Source organism: Halichoerus grypus, chromosome 7 (genome assembly GCF_964656455.1).
Source record: "Halichoerus grypus chromosome 7, mHalGry1.hap1.1, whole genome shotgun sequence".
Lineage (NCBI taxonomy): Eukaryota > Metazoa > Chordata > Mammalia > Carnivora > Phocidae > Halichoerus > Halichoerus grypus.
The window spans coordinates 85,837,285-85,850,117 of NC_135718.1; the positions used below are offsets into that span (position 1 = coordinate 85,837,285).

General features: G+C 48.8%; 1 long non-coding RNA gene across 3 annotated transcripts in view; it reads right to left on the reverse strand.

Annotated features, from left to right (window-relative positions):
- The window catches only part of LOC118552463 (uncharacterized), a 31,507-nt gene that overhangs the window by 4,327 nt on the left and 14,347 nt on the right, over positions 1-12,833 (reverse strand). For all 3 annotated transcript variants that reach the window (XR_013449786.1, XR_013449785.1, XR_004925551.2), the window contains exon 5: positions 12,417-12,611. This is a non-coding gene — a long non-coding RNA (uncharacterized LOC118552463). The remainder of the gene's footprint in view (positions 1-12,416; positions 12,612-12,833) is intronic.

Genomic DNA, 12,833 nt, shown 5'->3' on the forward strand with positions numbered 1-12,833 from the left:
GGTAAATACACACTTGCTGCAAGAACACCGGATGGTAGATACACACTTGCTGCAAGAATACCTGACACTAGATACACACTTGCTACAAGAATACCGGGCGGTAGATACACACTTGCGGCAAAAATACTGGGCGGTAGATACACACTTGCCGTAAGAACAGTGGGCGGTGGACACACACTTGCTGCAAGAATACCGGACACTAGATACACACTTGCTACAAGAATACCAGGCGGTAGATACACACTTGCTGCAAGAAGAGTGGGCGGTGGACACACACTTGCTGCAAGAACAACGGGCGGTGGATACACACTTGCTGCAAGAACACTGGGTGGTAGACACACACTTGGTGCAAGAATACTGGGCAGTACATACACACTTGGTACAACAATACCGGGCGGTAGATACACACTTGCTGCAACAATACCAGACACTAGATACACATTTGTTGCAAGAATAACGGACACTAGATATACACTTGCTGCAAGAATACCAGGCGGTAGATATACATGTGCTGCAAGAATACCAGATGGTAGATACACACTTCCTGCAAGAATACCAGGCGGTAGATACATACTTGTTGCAAGAAAACCGAGGGGTAGATACATGCTGCAAAAACACCGGGCGGTAGACCACAAGTGCTACAAGAACACTGGTTGGTGAATACACACTTGCTGCAAGAACACGGAGTGGTAGATACACACTTGCTGCAAGACACCAGGCAGTAGAGACACACTTGCTGCAAGAACACCAGGTGGAGGATACACACTTGCTGCAAGAACACCGGGCGGTGGATACACAGTTGCTGCAAGAACACTGGGTGGTGGATACGCACTTGCTGCAAGAACACCGGGCAGTAGATACACACTTGCTGCAAGAATACCGGACACTAGATACACACTTGCTGCAAGAACACCGAGTGGTGGATACACACTTGCTGAAAGAACACTGAGCGGTTGATACACACTTGCTTCAAGAACACCGGGCAGTGGATACACACTTGCTGCAAGAACACCAGGCGGAGGATACACACTTGCTGCAAGAACACCAGGCGGTAGATACACACTTGTGCAAGAACACCGGGCGGTAGATACACTTGTGCAAGAATACCGGGCGGTGGATACACACTTGTTGCAAGAATACCAAGCAGTGGTGATGGGTATTAAAGAGGGCACATTCTGCATGGAGCACTGGGAGTTATGCACAAACAATGAATCAAGGAACACTATATCTAAAACTAATGATGTAATGTATGGTGATTAACATAACAATAAAAATTTTAAAAAAAGAATACTGGGCGATAGACACCCTTGTTGTGAGAATACCTGGTGGTACATACACACTTGCTGCAAGAATACCAGACGCTAGACACCTGCTAAAAGAATACTGGGTGGTAGATACACACTTGTTGCAAGAATACCGGACACTAGATACACAATTGTTGCAAGAACACCGGGTGGTAGATACACACTTCCTGCAAGAATACAGGGCGGTAGATACACACTTGTTGCAAGAAAACTGAGGGGTAGATACAAACTTGATGCAAAAAACCGGGCGGTAGACAAACACTTGCTAAAAGAAAACTGGTCGATGAATACACACTTGCTGCAAGAACACCAGGCGGTGGATACACACTTACTGCAAGAACACCGGGCGGTAGTTTCAAACTTGCTGGAAGAATACCAGACACTAGATACACACTTGCTGCAAGAATTCCGGGCAGTATATACACACTTGCTGCAAGAACACCGGGCGGTAGATACACACTTGCTGCAAGAACACTGGGTGGTAGATACACACTTATTGCAAGAATACCGGGCGGCAGATACACACTTGTGCAAGAACACCAGGCGGTAGATACACACTTGTGCAAGAACACCGGGTGATAGATACACACTTGTTGCAAGAAAACAGCAGAGTAGATACACACTTGCTGCAAGAATACCGGGTGGTAGTTACATACTTGCTGCAAGAACACCGGGCGGTAGATACACACTTGTGCAAGAACACCAGGCAGTAGATACACACTTGTTGCAAGAATACCAGACACTAGATATACACTTACTGCAAGAATACCGGGTGGTAGATACACACGTGCTGCAAGAATACTGGGTGGTAGATACACACTTGCTGCAAGAAACAGGGCACTAAATACAAACTTGTTCCAAGAATACCGGACACTAGATACACATTTGTTTCAAGAACACCGGGCGGTAGATACACACTTGCTGCGGGAACACCGGTTGCTAGATACACACTTGCTACAAGAACACTGGATGCTAGATACACAGTTACTGCAAGAATACCAGGCGGCAGGGGCGCCTGGGTGGCTCAGATGGTTAAGCGTCTGCCTTCGGCTCGGGTCATGATCCCAGAGTCCTGGGATCGAGCCCCGCATCGGGCTCCCTGCTCAAGTGGGGAGCCTGCTTCTCCCTCTCCCTCTGCCGTGCTCTCTGGCTCTATCTCTCTGTCAAATAAATAAATAAAACCTTAAAAAAAAAAAAAAAAAGAATACCAGGCGGCAGATACACACTTGCTGCAAGAACACTGGGCGGTAGATACACACTTGCTGCAAGAATACCGGACACTAGATACACACTTGCTGCAAGAATACTGGACACTAGATACACATTTGCTGCAAGTACGTCGGGCGGTAGATACACTTGCTGCAAGAACACCGGGCGGTGGATACACACTTGCTGCAAGAACACCGGGCGGAGGATACACATTTGCTGCAAGAACACTGGACTGTAGATACACACTTGCTGAGAGAATACCGGACACTAGATACACACTGGCTGCAAGAACACCGGGAAGTGAACACACACTTGCTGCATGAACACCGGGCGGTAGATACACACTGGCTGCAAGAATACCGGACACTAGATACACACTTGCTGCAAGAACATCGGGCGGTGGATACACACTTGGTGCAAGAATTCCGGGCAGTAAATACACACTTGGTGCAAGAATTCCGGGCAGTAGATACACACTTGCTGCAAGAACACCGGGCGGAGGATACACATTTGCTGCAAGAACACTGGACTGTAGATACACACTTGCTGAGAGAATACCGGACACTAGATACACACTGGCTGCAAGAACACCGGGCAGTAGATACACACTTGCTGCAAGAACACCGGGCAGTGAACACACACTTGCTGCATGAACACCGGGCGGTAGATACACACTGGCTGCAAGAGTACCGGACACTAGATACACACTTGCTGCAAGATTACCAGACACTAGTACACATTTGTTGCAAGAGTATTGGACACTAGATACACACTTTCTTTTTTTTTTTTTTTTTTTTTAAAGATTTTATTTATTTATTTGACAGAGAGACACAGCGAGAGCAGGAACACAAGCAGGGAGAGTGGGAGAGGGAGAAGCAGGCTTCCCGCTGAGCAGGGAGCCCGATGTGGGGCTCGATCTCAGGACCCCGGGATCATGACCTGAGCCGAAGGCAGACGCTTAACGACTGAGCCACCCAGGCGCCCCTAGATACACACTTTCTGCAAGAACACTGGGTGGCAGATACACACTTGATGCAAGAATACTGGGCGATAGATAAATACTTGTTGCAATAATCCTGGACACTAGTACACTCTTGCTGCAAGAATACCGGGCAATAGATACACACTTTTTGCAAAAATACCGGACACTAGATACACACTTGCTGCAAGAATACTGGATGCTAGATACACAGTTACTGCAAGAATACCGGGCGGCAGATACACACTTGCTACAAGAACACCAGACACTAGATACACACTTGCTGCAAGTTTACCAGACACTAGGTACACACTTGCTGCAAAAACGTCAGGCGGTAGATACACACTTGCTGCAAGAACAACGGGCGTAGATACACACTTGCTGCAAGAACACCGGGTGGTAGATACACACTTGCTGCAAGAACACCGGGTGGTAGATATACACTTGCTGCAAGAATACCTGACACTAGATACACACTTGCTGCAAGAACACCAGGCAGTGAACACACACTTGCTGCAAGAACACCGGGCGGTAGATACACACTTGCTGCAAGAACACCAGGCGGTGGATACACACTTGCTGGAAAACACCGGGTGGTGGATACACACGTGCTGCAAGAACACCAGGTGGAGGATACACATTTGCTGCAAGAACACCGGACTGTAGATACACACTTGCTGAGAGAATACCAGACACTAGATACACACTGGCTGCAAGAACACTGGGCGGTAGATACACACTTGCTGCAAGAACACAGGGCGGTAGATACACACTTCCTGCAAGAACATCGGGCAGTGGATACACACTTGCTACAAGAACACCGGGTGGTAGATTCACACTTGGTGCAAGAACACCGGACGGTAGATACACGCTTGTTGCAAGAAAACCGAGGGGTAGATACACACTTGCTGCAAAAACACCGGGCGGTAGATACACACTTCCTGCAAGAACACGGTCAGTGGATACACACTTGCTGCAAGAACACCAGCCGGTGGATACACACTTGCTGCAAAAACACCGGGCGGTGGATACACACTTGCTGCAAGAACACTGGGTGGTGGATACATACCTGCTGCAAGAATACCAGACACTAGATACACACTTGCTGCAAGAATGCCGGGCGGTAGATACACACTTGCTGCAAGAACACCGGGCGGTGGATACACACTTGCTTCAAGAGTACCGGGCAGTAGACACACTTGTTGCAAGAATACCGGACTCTAGATACACACTTGCTACCAGAATACCAGGCGGTACATACACACGTGCTGCAAGTACAGCAGGCGGTGGATACACACTTCCTGGAAGAACAGCAGGCAGTGGACACACACTTGCTGCAAGAACATCGGGCGGTAGATACACACTTGTTGCAAGAATACCAGGTGGTAGATACACACTTGGTGCAATAATACCGGGTGGTAGATACACACTTGCTGCTGAGTACTGGACACTAGATACACATTTGTTTGAAGAACTGGACACTAGATATACACTTTCTGCAGGAATACCAGGCGGTAGATACACTTGGTGCAAGAATGCCGGATGGTAGATACACACTTGCTGCAAGAACACCAGACGGTAGATACACACTTGCCGCAAGAACACCGGACGGTAGATACACATTTGCTGCAAGAACACCAGGCGTTGGATACACACTTGCTGCAAGAACACCGGACGGTGGATACACACTTCCTGGAAGAACAGCGGGCGGTGGACACACACTTGCTGCAAGAACATCAGGCGGTAGATACACACTTGTTGCAAGAATACCAGGTGGTAGATACACACTTGGTGCAATAATAACGGACACTAGATACACACTTGCTGCAAGAACATCGGGCGGTAGATACACACTTGTTGCAAGAATACCAGACACTAGATACACACTTGCTGCAAGAAAACCGGGTGGCAGATACACACTTGTTGCAAGAATACCGGACACTAGATACACACTTGCTGCAAGAATACTGGACACCTAGATACACACTTGCTGCAAGTTTACCGGACACTAGATACACACTTGCTGCCATAACGCTGGGTGGTAGATACACACTTGCTGAAAGAACACCGTGTGGTAGATACACACTTGCTGCAAGAACACCGGGCAGTGAACACACACTTGCTGCATGAACACCGGGCGGTAGATACACACTGGCTGCAAGAGTACCGGACACTAGATACACACTTGCTGCAAGATTACCAGACACTAGTACACATTTGTTGCAAGAGTATTGGACACTAGATACACACTTTCTTTTTTTTTTTTTTTTTTTTTAAAGATTTTATTTATTTATTTGACAGAGAGACACAGCGAGAGCAGGAACACAAGCAGGGAGAGTGGGAGAGGGAGAAGCAGGCTTCCCGCTGAGCAGGGAGCCCGATGTGGGGCTCGATCTCAGGACCCCGGGATCATGACCTGAGCCGAAGGCAGACGCTTAACGACTGAGCCACCCAGGCGCCCCTAGATACACACTTTCTGCAAGAACACTGGGTGGCAGATACACACTTGATGCAAGAATACTGGGCGATAGATAAATACTTGTTGCAATAATCCTGGACACTAGTACACTCTTGCTGCAAGAATACCGGGCAATAGATACACACTTTTTGCAAAAATACCGGACACTAGATACACACTTGCTGCAAGAATACTGGATGCTAGATACACAGTTACTGCAAGAATACCGGGCGGCAGATACACACTTGCTGCAAGAACACCAGACACTAGATACACACTTGCTGCAAGTTTACCAGACACTAGGTACACACTTGCTGCAAAAACGTCAGGCGGTAGATACACACTTGCTGCAAGAACAACGGGCGTAGATACACACTTGCTGCAAGAACACCGGGTGGTAGATACACACTTGCTGCAAGAACACCGGGTGGTAGATATACACTTGCTGCAAGAATACCTGACACTAGATACACACTTGCTGCAAGAACACCAGGCAGTGAACACACACTTGCTGCAAGAACACCGGGCGGTAGATACACACTTGCTGCAAGAACACCAGGCGGTGGATACACACTTGCTGGAAAACACCGGGTGGTGGATACACACGTGCTGCAAGAACACCAGGTGGAGGATACACATTTGCTGCAAGAACACCGGACTGTAGATACACACTTGCTGAGAGAATACCAGACACTAGATACACACTGGCTGCAAGAACACTGGGCGGTAGATACACACTTGCTGCAAGAACACAGGGCGGTAGATACACACTTCCTGCAAGAACATCGGGCAGTGGATACACACTTGCTACAAGAACACCGGGTGGTAGATTCACACTTGGTGCAAGAACACCGGACGGTAGATACACGCTTGTTGCAAGAAAACCGAGGGGTAGATACACACTTGCTGCAAAAACACCGGGCGGTAGATACACACTTCCTGCAAGAACACGGTCAGTGGATACACACTTGCTGCAAGAACACCAGCCGGTGGATACACACTTGCTGCAAAAACACCGGGCGGTGGATACACACTTGCTGCAAGAACACTGGGTGGTGGATACATACCTGCTGCAAGAATACCAGACACTAGATACACACTTGCTGCAAGAATGCCGGGCGGTAGATACACACTTGCTGCAAGAACACCGGGCGGTGGATACACACTTGCTTCAAGAGTACCGGGCAGTAGACACACTTGTTGCAAGAATACCGGACTCTAGATACACACTTGCTACCAGAATACCAGGCGGTACATACACACGTGCTGCAAGTACAGCAGGCGGTGGATACACACTTCCTGGAAGAACAGCAGGCAGTGGACACACACTTGCTGCAAGAACATCGGGCGGTAGATACACACTTGTTGCAAGAATACCAGGTGGTAGATACACACTTGGTGCAATAATACCGGGTGGTAGATACACACTTGCTGCTGAGTACTGGACACTAGATACACATTTGTTTGAAGAACTGGACACTAGATATACACTTTCTGCAGGAATACCAGGCGGTAGATACACTTGGTGCAAGAATGCCGGATGGTAGATACACACTTGCTGCAAGAACACCAGACGGTAGATACACACTTGCCGCAAGAACACCGGACGGTAGATACACATTTGCTGCAAGAACACCAGGCGTTGGATACACACTTGCTGCAAGAACACCGGACGGTGGATACACACTTCCTGGAAGAACAGCGGGCGGTGGACACACACTTGCTGCAAGAACATCAGGCGGTAGATACACACTTGTTGCAAGAATACCAGGTGGTAGATACACACTTGGTGCAATAATAACGGACACTAGATACACACTTGCTGCAAGAACATCGGGCGGTAGATACACACTTGTTGCAAGAATACCAGACACTAGATACACACTTGCTGCAAGAAAACCGGGTGGCAGATACACACTTGTTGCAAGAATACCGGACACTAGATACACACTTGCTGCAAGAATACTGGACACCTAGATACACACTTGCTGCAAGTTTACCGGACACTAGATACACACTTGCTGCCATAACGCTGGGTGGTAGATACACACTTGCTGAAAGAACACCGTGTGGTAGATACACACTTGCTGCAAGAATACCGGACACTAGACACACACTTGCTGCAAGATTACCGGACACTAGGTACACACTTGCTGCAAGAATGCTGGGCAGTAGATAAACACTTGCTGCAAGATCACCGGTCGGTAGATACACATTTACTGCAAGATCACCGGGCGGTAGATACACATTTACTGCAAGAAGACCGGACACTAGATACACACTTGCTGCAAGAATATCGGACACTAGATAGACACTTGCTGCAAGATTACAGGACACTATTACACATTTGTTGCAAGAATACTGGACACTAGATACACACTTGCTGCAAGAACACTGGGCGGTAGATACACACTTGCTGCAAGAATACCGGACACTAGATACACACTTGCTGCAAGAATATCGGACACCAGATAGACACTTGCTGCAAGATTACAGGACACTATTACACATTTGTTGCAAGAACACCGGGCGGTGGATACACACTTGCTGCAAGAACACCGGGCCATAGATACACACTTGCTGCAAAAACACCGGATGCTAGATACACACTTGCTGCAAGAATACCGGGCAGTAGATACACACTTTTTGCGAGAATACCGGATGCTAGATACACACTTGCTGCAAGAACCCCGGATGCTAGATACACATTTGTGCAAGAATACCGGGCGGTAGATACATACTTGTTACAAGAATACCGGACACTAGATACACACTTGCTGCAAAAATACCGGGCGGTAGATACACACTTCTTGCAAGAACACCGGTTGGTACATACACACTTGCTGTAAGAATACTGGATGCTAGATACACAGTTACTGCAAGAATACCGGGCGGCAGATACACACTTGCTGCAAGAACACTGGGCGGTAGGTACATACTTGCTGCAGAACACTGGGCGGTAGATACACACTTGCTGCAAGAATACCGGACACTAGAGACACATTTACTAGAAGAATACTGGACACTAGATACACATTGCTGCAAGAATACCGGACACTAGGTACACATTTGCTGCAAGAACGTCAGGCGGTAGATACACTTGCTGCAAGAACAATGGGCGTAGATACACACTTGCTGCACGAACACTGGGTGGTAGATACACACTTGCTGCAATAACACCGGACTGTATACACACCTGCTGCAAGAACACCGGGTGGTAGATACACACTTACTGCAAGATTACTGGACACTAGGTCACACTTGCTGCAAGAACACCGGGCGGTGAATACACACTTGCTGCAAGATCTCTGGGCAGTAGATGCACACTTACTGCAAGAACACTGTGCGGTGGATACACACTTGCTGCAAGAACACCGGGCGGTAGATACGCACTTGTTGCAAGAATACTGGACGGCAGATACACACTTGGTGCAAGAATACCGGGCGGGAGATACACACTTGCTACAAGAGTAACGGACACTAGATACACACTTGCTGCAAAAATACCAGACACTAGATACACGTTTGTTGCAAGAATACTGGACAGTAGATATACACTTGCTGCAAAAATACCGGGTGGTAGATACACACGTGCTGCCTGAATACTGGGTGGTAGATACACACTTCCTGCAAGAACACCGGGTGGTAGATACACACTTGCTGCAAGAACACCGGATGCTAGATACACACTGGCTGCAAGAATACTGGACACTAGATACACACTTGCTGCAAGATTACCAGACACTAGTACACATTTGTTGCAAGAATACTGGACACTAAATACACACTTGCTGCAAGAACACCGGGCGGGAGATACACACTTGATGCAAGAATACTGGGCGGTAGATAAACACCTGTTGCAATAATCCTGGACACTGGTACACACTTGCTGCAAGAATACCGGGCGGTAGATACACACTTTTTGCAAGAATACCGGACACTAGATACACACTTGTTGCAAGAACACTGGGCGGTAGATACACACTTGCTGCGGGAACACCGGTTGCTAGATACACACTTGCTGTAAGAATACTGGATGCTAGATACACAGTTACTGCAAGAATACCGGGCGGCAGATACACACTTGCTGCAAGAACACCGGGCGTTGAACACACACTTGCTGCAAGAACACCAGGCGGTAGATACACACTTGTTGCAAGAATACCGGACACTAGATACACACTTGCTGCATAACCCGGACAGTAGAAACACACTTGCTGCAAGATTACCAGACACTAGGTACACACTTGCTGCAAGAATGCCGGGCAGTAGATACACACTTGCTGCAAGAACACCAGGCGGTAGATACACACTTGCTGCAAGAACACCGGACGGTGGATACACACTTGCTGCAAGAACATCGGGCGGTAGATACACACTTGTTGCAAGAATACTGGACACTAGATACACATTTGTTTGAAGAACTGGACACTAGATACACACTTTCTGCAGGAATACCGGGTGGTAGATACACTTGGTGCAAGAATGCCGGACAGTAGATACACACTTGCTGCAAGAACACCAGACTTTAGATACACACTTGCTGCAAGAACACTGGGCGTTGGATACACACTTGCTGCAAGAACACCGGACACTAGATACACAGTTGCTGCAAGGACACCTGGCGGTGGATACACACTTGCTGCAAGAATACCGGAGGGTAGATACAGACTTGCTGCAAGAACACCGGGCAGTGGGTACTACTTGCTGCAAGAACACCGGGCGGTGGATACACACTTGCTGCAAGTATAGGAAGTCCACATGGAGACAGTATCACAAGTAGAAAGTGAATTTGGAGGAGCAGAAGCGGTCTGTCATGACCTGTGCGTTGGTCTGTGGGTGAACAGCGGCTCTGGTGCTCAGAAACGAGCCTCTCCGTCTGGCAGGCACTGCAGCAGAGCAAGGAGGCGCCGGGGGCACAGTTCGGGTTAGCACTGGCCCGGAAGGAACACTGGGCATTGGATTACTGACCTTCCCGCCCCACCTTCGTTCGCGCGGGGAGACCGGCGGCCCGGCCCAGGCGCTTGCGTGCTAGGTAGGGCCACCTGCTGGCCACGCTGGGAAGTACAGCCTCGCTTCCGGAAGTCCGGTGCACGAGCCCGGGCCAAGACTTGCAGTGACCCCCCACTTCTCATCCGTCAGCTTTGCCCGCGCACAGAGCATCTTCACTGGTTCCTGGTTCATCTCACTGTTTCCTGCAAACCCTGTTACTTCCTCTCCGTCTTTGCCAAGGTTCTCGGTCACGCCTTCTCTCAGCCCCAAGCAACAGAATGTCACCATCTTGCCTCTGGAAATGCCACGTGCGGGTGCGTCACGATCGCCCGTGGGGGCTCAGGATCCAGCACCTCGACACTGAAAGACCGTCGCTGCGCCTCAGCACACAGCCCCTAATGCTTCTCCGGGAACACAGCATGTACTTTATTATTACTAAAAAATAAAGGAGGGGCGCCTGGGTAGCTCAGTCATTAAGTGTCTGTCTGCCTTCGGCTCAGGTCATGATCCCGGGGTGCTGGGATCGAGCCCCGCATTGGGCTCCCTGCTCTGCGGGAAGCCTGCTTCTCCCTCTCCTGCTCCCCCTGCTTGTGTTCCCTCTCTCGCCGTGTCTCTCTCTCTGTCAAATAAATAAAATCTTGAAAATAAAATAAAATAAAAAATAAAGGAGTGCTTGATTCATAAAGATAAACACACATTATGTCTCACTGTCTCTTTTTTTAATGTCTTGTTCATTCCACCATTCAGTCAACTCTTGATTGTCCTGTGGAGGGACTTCGGGCTATTCAAATCGTTCGATTTCAGGTCTGTTGTTATTAGTGCCTCCACAGCGGGACCTGGCTGCCTGAAGGAAGAGCCCCAGGTGACAGGCCCTGGCATCACCTGGACATCACTGCAAAGGTGAGGAACGTGTCTCTGGAGAGGACCTGGGGGTGCTGACAGCCGCCTCCCCTAGCTTCCCTCGGACCACCTTTCTGCTGGCCACTGCTTCCGGGTTACTCAGCTGAGCACCGCTCTTCTATTTGCCGTGGCAGTAAGTGGGTCACAGCAGGGGCCTGACACTGGTCCTTCTCGTGGGCTTGGACCAGCAGACTTGCGTAAAGGCCAGAAGTCTGGGCCAGAAAGGCAGGGACCAGTCACACCAGACGGGAAGCCGTTAGGTCCATCTCTGGCTTTTATGAGTCCCAAGACCAGAGCGCCCCTCAGCCACCCCATCGGCCTTAACACCCGTGTGCTCCAAGGGGGCCCCCATCCGTCCATCAGCCCATCTACTCCCAGCCTGGGTCTGTGTGCACCCAGCCAGGAAATGTTCTAAATTCTCTTTCCCAGAATCCATCTGTGACAGCACGACTACTGCCTGATTGTTCCAAACTCATTGAAAATTAGAAAATGTGCAACACACACAAAAACTTGAGAACAGAGACACAAAACACTTAGGAACATGTATGGTGTTCATCTAAACAAAAGTCTTAACTGGATTCCAGTGCACGGTGGGTTGTTCTTTGGTCCCTCCATTCTTATTGTGCTCGTCGATGATCGAAACACTGGACCACGGTTACCATCACCAATAGTGGGACAAACGGATAGCATGAGTTTGCAGAGGGAAAACCACCAGGAAGGACGCACGATCACTTCTGCACTCTTCTTGCCAAACACACACAACGTCGATCTAATCACGAGGAAACAGAAACCAAACCCGAACTGAGTGACATTCTACAAATCTACTGAGCTTTACTCTTAAAAAATAACAAGGTCATGGGAGATCAGCGAAGGTGGAGCCATCGTTCCAGATTCAAGGACACTGAAGAGTTATTGCAAGGACACAGTCGAGGCAAGAGGCAGAATTTATATAAGGGACTATATAGTAGATATCGTGTCAAGGTTAAATTTC